The sequence below is a fragment of the Trichosurus vulpecula genome, chromosome 7 (genome assembly GCF_011100635.1).
Source record: "Trichosurus vulpecula isolate mTriVul1 chromosome 7, mTriVul1.pri, whole genome shotgun sequence".
NCBI classification, from domain to species: Eukaryota; Metazoa; Chordata; class Mammalia; order Diprotodontia; family Phalangeridae; genus Trichosurus; species Trichosurus vulpecula.
Genome location: NC_050579.1, coordinates 161,750,470 through 161,764,824, shown reverse-complemented (window position 1 = coordinate 161,764,824; position 14,355 = coordinate 161,750,470).

Here is a 14,355-nt window from a genome sequence, read left to right as displayed (position 1 = left end):
GTATATACACCAGGCCCCTTAGCAACTCTTTTTTAATCAAATGCATTTCCAGGCATGCATTTATGTTTCTTAGAACTCAGCTACTGCATTCTCCTAGTTCCTAAAGCAAATTGCTTCAGTGGATATTTCTACAGCTGTAGGTGCCCTCATAAATGCTTTTTGAAAATTTGAGAACCCATTCAGGCTGCCTGAAGAGCTGTAATTTATGAAGGAGAATGAGTCATTGTCCTCAGTCAGCTGTCATGGTATCACAACACTTCCTTCTTTTTTAAAGGGAATTTTCTTTAAAGAAACAAACAACCCCCCCCCAAAAAAATTCACTTTTAGACAACACTTCCCAGAGGTTGTTCTTTAAGAAGAAAAAAAAGGTACTTTCTGTGGAAAATTATATGAATCTAGAGGTGAAGTTCTCTCTAAATAAAATAATTTCAGCATTCCCTGTGAATGTTGGTCAAGTGGTTGGTAGCCAAAACTCAAAAAGAAATAATATTTCAAATACAGGTGTGTCTTCAACAGGATGCCCCAAGTCAGCCCATCAAGGGGTCTTCAAAATAAAATTCCACTTAAGAAATCCAATGAGCACAACTTTTCTGAGTAGCTTGCATATATTTTTTAAAGCAAGGCACATTTGCATCATATAAATGGACATAGCATTATGCATTTCTGTAAAATCTCTCTCCCCCTAGTAGTCCCTATCTGTGTATCTGTGTAGCTATTAACGGATTACAGAAATCCTGTAAGAGACTAAATGCTTGGAAAAATGTAAAAAAGTCTAAATGGTAATCTGCTTTGGAAGAAAGTGTTTTGAATTCTTTATATTGCATCAGGGTTTGCAGAGTTGGGGTTTTGTTTTGTTTTGGGGCTTTTGCCCAATTTCTTCTCAAAGTTTTCATTTCTCCTCAAAAGGTTTGAGCAGCTGGAGATCCAATGGCTGGATTTGAGTCTAAGCAGTTCTCTTAGGCAAAAGAAAATCAGAGATTCAAGAAGTCTGCTGACAGCAGTAACCTGATAATTATTTAAGCAGCTTAGAGCTTCTAAGAAGGATTAATGGAGTCACCTATTTTACTAGGCTCCAGGCAAAGATTTCTACATATGCTGCCCCCTATCTCCAAGTAATTTTTTTACTTAAATCTTTATATATTTACTTATAATCATTTACTGATGTAATCCAAAGTCTTGTGATTCTTATTCCTTCTCTCTTCCAAGAGAAAGCAAAACAGGATCTAAGTTGTACTGCATATGTTAAATTTGACCTTTAAGAAACCATCTTCTTGTTCAGTAAAAGGACTTTGGTGAAAGAGACTCCAAGGCATAGCGGATACCATGCTAGAAGTGAAGTCAAAAAGACCTGGATTTGAATCCTGCCTCAGATATTTATTAGCTGTGTGATCTGGACTAGTCACTTAAGTTCTCTAAAGCCTCAGTTGCTTCGTGCTCTAAAATGAGGGTAATAAAGCACTTTGAATCAATAAGCATATATTACACACTTGCTATTTGCCAGGCACTGAGTGGCTAAGTACTGGAGATACAATTATGAGCAAAAATTCTAGACAGTGCCTGCCCCCAAGAAACTTACATTCTTATGAGAGAAGACAACACATGAAGGGGAGCTGAAAAGTGTAGGGAGGTAAGAGTTGGGGAGGGTGGGGCAGGAATGAAGGCATCTGTGAGAGAACATGAATGTTGGAATCAAAGCCAGGAGGAGAATAAAGGGTAGCCAGCCTGGGCTCATCCTCAAAACAGAGGACCTGAAAGTAACTCGCCAATGGGAGAAAGGAGTCAATATGGCGGAAAGATATTCCAGGGTGAGGAGGCCCCATACATTGAGGGAAATTCCAGGATGAGACTGCAGCTGTAGTATGGCATTGCAGACCTCACAGAATGATTTTAAAGATTAAATGAGGTAATGTATATATAGGCAGCTAGGTGGCTCAGTGCATAAAATACTGAGCCTAGAGTCAGGAAGACCTGAGTTCAAATCTGACCTCAGACATTTACTAGCTGTGTGACCCCGGGCAAGTCATTTAACCTCTATTTGCCTTAATCTACTGGAGAAGGAAATGACAAACTGCTCCAGCACCTTTGCCAAGAAAACCTCATGGCCAATATTGGCATGCTGTGCTTCATGGGGCATGAAGAATCAGACACAACTGAACAATGTAAAACTAAAGTGCTTTATGAATAAAGACTACACTTGTGATTTCACTGGTGCAGAGAATTAATGGATTGGAAAACTTCTACCAGAGCAGGTCAGCACCTTCCTAGAGTTACTTAGAACACCTACAAGGTTAAATGACTTATCCCAGGGACACACACTCAGTATGTAACAGAGGCAGGACATGAGCCCATGTCTTCCTGCCTACAAGGCCATACCACAGCTATACCAAAGCTACCTCTTTCACTGAAGGTCTTTCATAAAAATGGGAGCTATCTTTAGACCAGCGGAATCATGAGTTTGTACAATGAGGAATGAGGAAGACTCATCTTCATGGGTTCAAATCTGGCCGCAGACACTTACTAGCTGTGCGACCCTGGGCAAGTCACTTAACCCTGTTTGCCTCAGTTTCCTTATCTACAAAATGAGCTAGAGAAGGAAATGGCAAACCACTCCAGTATCTCTGCCAAGAAAACTCCAAAGGGAGTCTTGGAGAGTCAGACAGGACTACAAAATGACTTAACAACAACAAAAAAAGTTGTTAAGAGTTTTCTTTATATTTTGAGCATCCTACTTTGGTCTCTAGAGCCAAGTAGAGTAAGTCTAATCCGTCTTCCAAATGACAGACAGCCAATCAAATACTTAGAGACAGTTATCATGTTTGCCTTAAGACTTTTCTTCTTCAAGTGAAACATCTCCCATTTCATCAACCAATCCTCTTAGCACACTTAATTTGCTAAGCATCGTTAATGGGAATACTTAGATCAGACCATTAAGAGAAAACAGAAGTATTATGGACTTAGAGCTGGGAGGGATCTTAGACGTTTTCTAGTCCAACTCCATCATTCTCTAGAGGAGGAAACTGAGGCCCAGGGATAGTAAGCAACTGACCTAAGCTCACATAGTTGATGAGTCTCAGAGATAGGTTTCAAACCTTGGCTTCCCACAACCTCCCAGATATGTAAGTGGCACGGTGGCTAGAGCACTGGGCCTGGAGTATGGAAGACCTGAGTTCAAATCTGGCCTCAGACACTTACTAGCTGAGTGACCTTAGGCAAGTCACTAGACCCCTGTCTGCCTTGGTTTCCCCAACTGTAAAATGGAGATGATAAATAGCACCTTCCTCCCAGGGTGATTGCGAACATCAAATGAGATAATGTTTGCCTGGCACATTAAGTATTTGCTTAATAAATACTTGTTTCTTTTGGGGTCCCAAGTTGTTTTTTTTTTCTGTTACAAAGCATAAGCTATTAATTTTCTAATTCTTGTAATGGAGTCAGGCAAGACATGGGACTGAGTAATCATACTCTCTTATGTGCCACACAGCATTTATCAGAAATCCATCATCAATGGACTTACTCTGCTACCCTAACTTCCCATCAGGGGGTTTCAGGTTGCAGTTAATGAGGATTCCAAATTTCATGTCTTTATTCTTATTTCAGCAAATCCTTGACACCAATTTCCTAATAATTGGGCCACCTGGGGCCAAAGTCTGAAATTCAAAGCTTATATATGACCTCCTTCATGTAGCCTTCCCTTTTCTCCCCACTTAATATGCCCTCCTTTTTCCCCCCTCCACCCAAATCATTTTCTGTTTACTTTTGTATATGTAACCCGGGTTTCAAGCCTGGAGCATTTTGCATAAGACTGTCCTAATTGGTGGAAAGAATAATATCTCTCTTCAAGAGAGAGGCCTAAATCTGACCCATGGGGAAATTCCCTGAAGTCTATAGTAATGAAAGCTGGAAACAGCGACATGTTGAGGCCCCAGATCCTCTACATGGCTGCCACTTCCCAAAGTCTCATATTTTTTTTCTTTCTGCAAGAATCTCTCCCCAAAGAATCTAAGAAAGTCTGAAACCACATGTACTCTCTGTCTTGAAGAAGGATTCAAGAATAATGTCTCTCCTTGCCGGAACTCTTGCATCTACCTTCACTTACACAAGTACATATAATCTGGCCATTACCCTCTCCATCAATTAGGAGAGTCTTATGCAAAATATTCCGGACTTGAAACCCAGGTTATACACGTAGACACACACATGTGTATATGTATATATAATATCTATACATATATTGTGGATATAAATACATACATGTCTATTAGGCTCCACTCCTCCTGGATCACTGCCTTGCTATGGCAGAGGGGCTTGTATAGTTCAATGAAACTATGAGCTATGCTGTTCAAAAGCATAGTGGAGAGTTCTGACAAAAAGTGATCCACTGGAGGAGGAAATGGCAAACTACTCCACTATTCTTGCCAAGAAAACCCTATGGACAGTGTAAAAATGTTAAAAGATACAACATTGGAAGATGAGTCCCTCGGGTGAGAAGGGCCTGGTGCGCCATGGTCCATGGGATGGCGAAGAGTCAGGCATGACTGAACGACTGAACAACAAAAAAGAAGCCAAAAAGCCCTCCCCTTCTAAAGAAAGGGGGCACAATGAGCCAAAGTATTACAGGCCGAAGCAAGTGAGAGGACAGAGTTCCCTGACAAGTCCAAGTGTTTTGAGGGAAGCTGTGATTTCGTGCACATGTCACAATGCTACAGAGGAGAATGCATTCCAGAAGAAGTGGTTTTCATGGCCAAGAGGGTACTCAGTTGTTCCTTACTGTCTAAGAACTGTTGATGGGGACAAGTACAGTGATCACGAGGCTCTGAATCCAGTGTGACTGCAAATGAGGGCACTAATGAATCACTGCCTCCAAGTACAAAACCAAGGAAGGTCAGTATTGACTTCAATGGATGATTTTTTCCATATTCTGTCTCTGGGTCTCTGTACTGTTGACTCTACATAGAGACCATTTCACAACTTTAGGGAAATTCCACCCTCCCTAACACCCACCTCCTTGGAACAGTTATAGTGCCCTAACTTTGGACTGATAACTGACATTCACCTTTCCATTATTTCAATCCATTAAGCATTTGCTGAGTGCCTAGGCACTGTGTATCTGAATAGCATCCACTGGCAGAGATCACCTACCTGATTCCTAGCTCTCCCTGTATTAAATGCCCCAGAGAGACATATCCCAAATCTGTTACAGCTACAGAAGCCTAAATGACTCTCCCAGATTCCTGTGAACTATCACATCCTTGAAGCATGTAAACTGAATCCTACCAATAGTAAAGCAGAGAGACAGCAAAGTGTAATGGATAGAGTGCCAGGCTCAGAGTCAGGAAGACCTAAGTTCAAGCCACTCCACCACCACCGCCACAACCAGCGCAAAGATTATTCTGGAGCCAGTTTGTACTGGCTCAAGAGCTGATTGTTAAATGTGAGCATTTACACCTCAGAAATCCTCAAACAATATAAATCAGGGCTTCGTTTATTGTTTTGTTGGTTGTCTGGACTTAAGAAAGGAATTCGGGAGCAACTGGGTGGTGCAGTGAGTAGAGTATAGTCCCTGGAGTCAGGAGGACCAGAGTTCAGATCCAGCCTCAGACACTTGACACACTTACTAGCTGTGTGACCTTGGGCAAGTGGCTTAAGCCCAATTGCCCTGCCAAAAAGCAAAAAAAAAAAAAAAGAGGAATGGGAAAAATATGAATAATGCAGATTAAACTTAAAAGTTCATCACAGGCACATTTTTGTCTCTGCAGAATTGTTAAACATTTACCCAAAAGGCACTGCCTTTGACCCATAATGCCTGCAATACCCATGGAAAGTCCCTTAAATTCTCAGTGTCCCCTAGTAACTCTCTAAGACAATAAGAACAGGTATCAATCTACATCGATAAAAGAAGTTTTCTCATTGGGAGTTTCCCACATCAATGAAATTACAGGTCTATTCTAAAATAACAACAATAACCCAGGAGATATGTGGCAAGTTGTGCATAGATATGAGAACTTGGATTCTAGCTAGATATTTGCTGTGTTGCTTAATCAAAATGCTTATACACCTCCATCCATGACTCCCAAACTGGGGCCTGGTTCTCTATGAGGAAGATCCTTGGAGAACGATCAGGACCATGCCATGCAGAGGTGTGCTGGAGTCCCTTAGAGTTTAAAATTTCAGTCTATTTACACCTCAGAAGTCAGCAGTACAAATCAGGGTCTGACTTACTGTTTTGATGATTGTCTAGACTTAATATGGTCCATGGGGGCCACAAATAGTCAGACACCACTGAACAACAATGGCAAAAGAAGTGATAGAGAAAATGCTATTGGTGCAGATTAAACTTCAAAGTGTGTCATGTATATTTTTTTCTCCAGAGAGCTGGTAGTTAAACACTTATCAGCACAGCCCTGACACCATACCAAAGTACCAAAGACACTAAGTATGGACGTGTTGAACTAATCAGATTGTATCAATCAGCTTCAAAGATGTTGAAAGCATTTGACTAAAAAGTATTAGGGCATTAGAAATGCTCTAGACTAAAGCAGACCAGAGTACCTTACAGATGCTCATTCATTCTCTAGACAACTCAGAGTAGGTTGAGTACAAAAATGGTCAGGCTCAGCATCATAGGAGTCCTGAGTGAGACTGGGAATCTGTCCTCTCCTCTCTCCTGTCCACTCCTCTCCTTTCCTGTCTTCTCCTCTTCTCTCCTCTCCCCTCCTCTTCTCTTTTTGCTTGTCTTCTTATGTCATGGCCAGACACACTTACACTGTCTTACTAATGGGACATTATAAGGAAGGTGAGTTAACTACAAGTAGCCAAAAGGAAAATGCCCTCACAATGACATGAGGTGGAAGTTTTGCTGATGGCTGATGTCATTTGCTGATGTGTTTCCAGTGGTTTCCTTAGAAGAAATCTGTCCATAATCACTTGTACAAAGGCAGAGAATGCCCTGAGGTTAGAAAAGGCCTATATCCACAGCTGAAACCGATGAGGATAGTTGGCGACAGCCCAAAACACTTGGTTTCCTGTCTTCTCAAAGCCCTGACCTCCAGTATTTAAGGAACCAATAACTTTTTTTTTCATTTCTCAAGTTATTTTTCTCATGCAAGCCTTGGCAGCTGTTTGCCAGCTCAGCATTCAAACTAATTTGTAACAGCAAATGGGGTTAACGTGTGTTTACCCAGGTCTGAAAGATTAACGTAAGACATAAATACACATTTTATGCAACAAGACAAGGTATCCTGCATTTCCATCTGTCACATGAACTGTAAAAGCTAGAGATTTAAGAAGCCCCATGTCTGCTTACTTAAAGTGGCTCAGTTTCCCACATTTGCTTTTCATTTTATAAAAAAAAATCAGCTAAGGAGAAGTGTTTTTGTTTTTATTTTCCAAAACACATGCTAGAATGCAATATAGCTTCCCTATCTGTGGGTTAGATGGGCACAGACTCCAAAGACTTTTCTTCTCATATTCTAAGAGTGTATATCTTACAGAATTCCATAGAGTTTAACAAATCATGCTAGTGTATTGGACATCACTTTTTTCTATATCCTTTGGACTGTATTCTTTTCAGGAATGGAAACCTCTACCCACAGAGTGGAAAAGAAAACCAGAAAATATAACTTAAAGAAGACATCTCTTGGTAACTGTGGTCATACCAAACTCTTCAGATTCTAAAACTTAGCAAATGGTAAACCAACACTGTTACACATTTCTGTCTCCCCAGCAAGGAATAGCAAATTCATTGCACAGGGGAAGAGCTGAATTTTATTCACTGGACAACATAGTGCTCATGCCCCTTATCAGCAATTATATTAGTACAGCCACATACAGTCATCTTGCCATAGAGGAAGTTTCCAGAAAACATTTCAACAGGAAAATGCCTTAATTCAAAAAGCTTCTCTAGGAAAGTCCACTACACAGGTAAGTGGTTCTTGGTTTTTTTGAGCTAGCGGAACATTTTCTTAAGTTGAAGATCTCTTCAAATATTGGAGTTTGGGTCCAGCTCAAGCATTCTGCTGCCTAAATGTATTTACTGATGGCCAAATGTAACTTCCCGTTTCTACAAGGGGGGGGAAAAGGCTGGAACAATAGAGTAAAAAGGGATCATACGGCTTCTTAGATATCAAAGAGTTCTCCCAAAACCACAGTTTGATGAGTTAAGTGTAAATGAATCAGAAACTTATGGCTCACATTTCCCTGAAAACACACATGGATTTAAAAATGAATTTAGAAAAATGTTTTCAACACAACACTTTTGGTGACTTGCCAAGCAGTGTTTAAAGGAAAATAATTCAACACTTTCAGTGGACCAAAAGGGATTTGCCTGTGCCTACGTAGGGAGAGTATGTGCAGACCATAGGATTTTCCACATACTGGAATTCATGTCCTACTACTAAAACCACTGTAAGCATGAAAGCACGTAGTTGTTCTCAACTCAACATTGGACAGTCATCCTTTAATGGTGTAAGGCATTCTTTAGAGAGTAAAAGCTGCCAGGCAACAACTACAGGGGGAGAAATGGAGCTTAATGTCCAATTCTCCATCTTAAATAATGTTAACGACACCATGATAGACACTCCCCAACCTTCCTGTTCTTTTGTTATCATTAAAAAATTCTTCATCAAATTAATTCATCAAATCTTCAGCAAATTAACACAATGAAGTCAGACTCATGGGTAATGATTTCTGTGATTATCCCTAAAAACTGAAGAAAAAATAGCGCACTAGAAAAATAAAGAAGTATTATATATGAGTTCAGAAGTTATCATCCCAGGAAGCCCTTCACCATGCAGCAAGTTATGGTGTAGAAAAAGTCACTACATATCAGTATTGTGACAATAAATAACATTGAAAGACTCAGGAATTCTGATCAACACAATGACAAACAACAATCCCAACAGTCTCATGATGACACATGATGCCCACCGCCTGATAGAGAGGGAATGGACTCAAAGTGTAGACTGAAGCTTTGGGGGGGGCGGGGCAGGATACTTGGCTAATGTGGGAATTTGTTTTGCTTGATGTTATATGTTTTTAATGAGTTTTGTTTTTCTTACTTTTTCAGTGTGGGGAAGGGGAGGAGGAAGAGAATTCATAACTGAAAATAAAATTAAATTGAACTTAACAAAAAAGGAAAGGAGGAAAGAAAGGAAGGAAGGAAGGAAGGAAGGAAGGAAGGAAGGAAGGAAGGAAGGAAGGAAGGAAGGAAGGAAGGAAGGAAAATCATTATATCAGAGAAGCTTGAGAAGATCAGTGTGAATTGATATGGAATGAAATAAGAAAGCCAGAAAGAGCACTATGTACAATATAACAATGACTTAAATGAAGAGATCACTAAAAGAAAGCCAAACTCTGAATAACTCAAAAAAACAATATTAGCCCTAAGAGAACAGAAAATGAAACAATTCTACTTCCTCTTGGCAAGAAGGTGGAAGATTACATAGGCAGAATGTCACATTCATTCCCAGATATAATCTTTATTGGTTTATTTTTGGTAATCTCTTTTTCTTTGTTAGAAGCAAGAGTTTGAATTCCAGGGGCAAGACTAGAAGAAGAAGGATGTATTTGGGAATGACTGTGATGTAAAATCCAAAAGCACATATAAAACATAATTCTTAAATGAAAAAGAAAAGGCTCCAGAGATCACAAAAATGTAAATTAAATTTGACCTGCTGATACAAGAGAGCTATATTCTTGACCAATGTCATGATGCTTAGCTTTTCAGAGAAATTATCACAAATATGATTTTGAATCAGTTATAAATTATATACCTGCATTATGTGGTATACAAAGCTTTCAGAAATGAATTCCAGTTCCACGGGGGCAACCATATAAAATTATATTTAATTAGGTTTATTCTAGAAATTCCAGGAGAGAAGATGTTCAGAGGGGATGCCGTAGATTCAAGAGGCAACATCCCAAAGATACTTACATGTAGAGAGTCTCCTGGGGAAATGGCTCTAAAAGGCAGAAGAATAAACTATGAGGTATCCAGGAAACATATGGAGACAAATTCTCATAAGAGAGGGGCTCTGTCTTAGGCCAGGAGATAAAAAGATCCAGCAAGAGAGGACTGTGCAGGATTGGGGGAGGTCACCTGAGGTCCATTGCTGAGGGAGAGAGGAGAGGCTTTATACACCAAAGCACACTACCAAGCAGCCTGACTAGGGGATGCAGTCTAAAGGCTGCTCACTGTAAGGTATGGTGAAGTAGAATGTTGCACTGGATTCAGAGTCAGGAGAGATCTAGACTCCAATATCACCTCTGACACTAATTAAGCAAGTCATGTAAGGTCTCTTGAGTCTCAGTTTCCTCATCTGTAAAAATACCTGAAGCATTCACCTCCCAGGGCTGCTGTAAAGATTAAATGTACGTGTAATGGTACCTGTATGCTTTTCTCATGGATTAAATCTCCCAGAAGACTTTGCAACAGAGCACAGGTCAGAAAGGTGCCCAAATGGCTCAAGGCAATGGAGGCTAAAGAAAGAGAAGCAGATTAGGGGGAGGATCTCTGCCCTGGGTCAATCTTTTTCCTCAGAGCCAGGGAAGGTAAGTGAGTGGTGTTTCCCTTTGTGTGGCACAGAGGTGGCGTGAGCTGGATCCTTGTGTGAGCTAAAGTCCTATCTGGGTGAGCAAACTAAGCTAATAAGAGTCAATGGGGGCAGCAGTCAAGTTTTCTTCAGGCATTCAAGATATGGGGAGAATTCTGGGGAGATCAATATAATTGAATCACTCCAGCCACCATTTTCCCTGCTCTTCACTTTCTAAAGTCCACCCTACCCCTTCATTTTACTTAAGTTCCCAACCTGCCCTAAGCATCAGCCTTCATTTGAGCTGTTCAGCATCTCAGGAGGGGGCAATGTCTTAGAGTCAGGAAAACCTGAGTTCAAATTTGGCCGCAGGCACATATTAGCTGTATAACCCTGGGCAAGTCACTTAACCCTGTTTGCTTCAGTTTCCTCAACTGTAAAATGAGCTGGAAAAGGAAATGGCAAAACACTCCAGTATCTCTGCCAAGAAAACCACATGTGGGGTCACAAAGAGTTGGACATGACTGAAACAGTTGAACATCAACATCTCAGGAGGCAATGCAAGAATATGCAGCCATGTTAGCATATATCTGGGATGGAAAAGATTAAATGCATAGATAATGAGATTTACTTGCATGCTTTTCTCATGGATTTCATTTCCCAGAAGGCTTTGGAACATTTCCCTTTGGAAAGTAAGATAACAAAAGGAAAGAGAAGGGAAAGGAGATTTACAAATATTGTCTCAAGGAACCTCACAACAACCATGAGATATAGGGCTATTTTTTAGCACCAATTTTACAATTGAGGAAACTGAGCCAGACAGTGGTTAAGTAGCTTGCCCAGGATTACATAGCTAGTAAGTGTCCAAAGCTGGATTTGAACTCAGATCTTCCTGACTCCAAGTCCAGTACTCTAACCCCCATAGCATCTACCTACATCTGTATATCCATACTACAGATACAGCTATGTCAGAAAGCCAGATTACTAACAAGAAGGCTAGGATCCCCCAAGTACATAGATCAAGTGCTTCGCAAACCTTGAAATGCCATATGAATGTCAGCTATTATTATTAAGCAATGATGTGGGTGTAATTGGCAGAGGGCCGCAAATATGAATCTGTCAAAGACTGCCTGTATTCCTGGAGACCTGCCCTGAGATCTTTAGTCTTAAGAGCCAAGTTGGCATTTTCATCTAAGGCTTAGTCCCATCTTGAATGCCTAGGGAAACAGCTGCATGGCTAGTGACTGGGATTTTAGCCTAGGGAAGAAAAGTGAGGAGTTTCCATTTTAGATCCAGGGTTCATTAGCAGACATCCATAGGGATGTTCACAACCTTCTCATCTGTACAAAGCCGGTAGGAGGTTTCACCATGGGACTTGAAGAGGAATTTAAAAGAAGATAGGAATTTGGCTTGGTGGACAAAAAGAAGAAAGCTGTTTCAAATGTAGCATGACGTCTGGAAGAACGCTTTGAGATAGGATGTAAAGACAGGAACATTTGGGGGCAAGGAGAAATTATGGCCAAGTAGAGAGATAAAGAATGAAAGGCATAAATATCAGGAAAACCATCTAGTAAAAAAAAATCTCTGCATAAAAGAAAAGTAAATTTGAATTTAAGAGACAAGTGTAACACTAAATTTCCATGGTTTGTTTGTTTGGTTAGGGTTTCTTTTTGTGAGGGGGGAGAGTTGTGGGGGAGGTACAGAATGGGGAGGAAGGGCCAAATAACATCATGATAGACAAGAACAGAAACAACAGTAGGTATTTTTCAGGACAAATTTAAGTTTATTAAATAAAATAGGTGGCAGGTAATAACAGAGGTTGGCCTTTGTTGTTGATGAGAATACTACCAACATAGTGAGTACTCTTACAGAGGTTTGTGGAAAGGTGAACCAAAGACAAAAAGAGGATTGAATGTTTGCTACATCCTCCGCTTGGCCTTACCTAACTCCTCCACTCTATCCTGAATGGAGCAGGCACATTGCCAGGAATATGGTATGGGAGAAAAGAGAAAGCAAAGACAAGAAAGTTAAAGGTTGTAGACTGGATAAATTGAGAGGGCCAAGGAGCCCTGTAAGAGATACAGGGGTAAAGCATAATTAATTTTTAATGTTTTATTTAATTTTATTTAATAATAAATATTTATTATGATGACATCTTCACATTGATCAAAAGATTTCATTGGACATAGTGTAAGAATAGAGTGAAAAACTCTTGGAAAAGGATAAACATTTGAGTGAGAGAATTAACAAAACAGATAATGTAAAGTATAAAAAAAAGATACAGAAATCTAAATATGGAAGAATGGAACTATAAAATTGAAGTGGAATATGAGGGTAGAAGAAAAAGAAACACAGGAACATGGGGAAGATATAGATAAGAAGAATGAGTCACCCAGGCTTATGCCCCATCAGAGCACATCTAGAGTCCTGTGCATGGTTCTAGGCACAATTTAAGAAGGCGTGTCCAGAGAAGAACAATTTGGGTAGAGAAGAGCCTCAAGTTCATACCATATTCATACAGGTTCGAGGAACTAGGGATGCTGAGCCTTGTAGAGAAGAGAAGATGTGGAAGGGCTAAGATGGCCATCTTCAAGCATTTGAAAGGTTGTCTTATGGAAGAGGCATTAGGTTTGTCCTGTTGGGCCTCAGAGGGTGGAACTAGAAGCAAAATGTGAAAGTTGTGAGAAGGCAAATTTTAGGATTAATGTTAGGGGGAGAAACTTCCTAATAACCTGAGCAATTGGACTGAGCAGCCTCAGAAGGTAGTGGATTCCCTCTAACCAGTGGCCTTCAAACAAGGGCTGAATGGTCACTTGCCATGTATATTGAAAAGGAGGATTCTTATTCATGTGTGTGTTGGAGGAGACTATGGAGTAGGTTCATTTCAACTCTGAAATTCGATACCTTAGGGATTCAATCTCCTTCTTAGAACTCTAGGATCATTCAACCCTCTCATTTGACAGAGGAGGAAAATGAGACCAAAAGAAGTACTGTGACATGCCCAAGGTCACACAATGACAGGGCTAAGTCTCGAACTCAAGACTCTTTACTCCTAGTCTAGAGTTTTAACTCCTTTAACTTCTCATTCTCCAACCATCCAGTGACTCAGGAGCACCATGGCCCTAGCCAGGAGCACCATGGCCCTTAGGTGACACTGCAATTGAAAAACCTGCTAGAGTCAACATTTTGTCATAGAGCACCTCTGCTTTATCCCTGAGGATGCTTCTTTTCTGCCCTGCCCTCTGAAACCAGAAGAACCATTTGATGGTAAGGCAATAATTAACAGTGTAGATGATAATTGCCAAAATGCCTATGTAGTTCTGTATCACAAAGTATGCAAGACTCTCCACATAGAAGGTAGAAGAGGTAAACCATTTATTCAGACACCAGAGAATCATATCCCACAAGCCGTTTATCTCATCTATCAGAGCAGTAAAACATTCCATACGTAATATCACAACCTGGAGCCTCACCATCCCTAAACCTCTCTGACCCCCTGCTGGGGTCTTCCCAAAGACAAACTCACAGTGCAGCTAAGTCAGCCTGTCTAGTTATAACAATCACAAGGGCAGCCATTAGCAGCCATAATATCTCTCTCTCAACATTTCCTGTGACATAACTTCCTTTTCTTGTCAAGAAGCTCCTCCTACAACATGATTTAGGCTTCTTGTGACATCAGCAGGTCACATGGCCTATTAATGGGTGGGAAAGATCCTCAAATCTAATTGCTACTACAAAGCTTAAAAAGATTTTGTATGAAACCAGAAGCACTTAATTTCTTAGGATATATATTTATGAGATTTTTAAAATGTATATTATGTATATA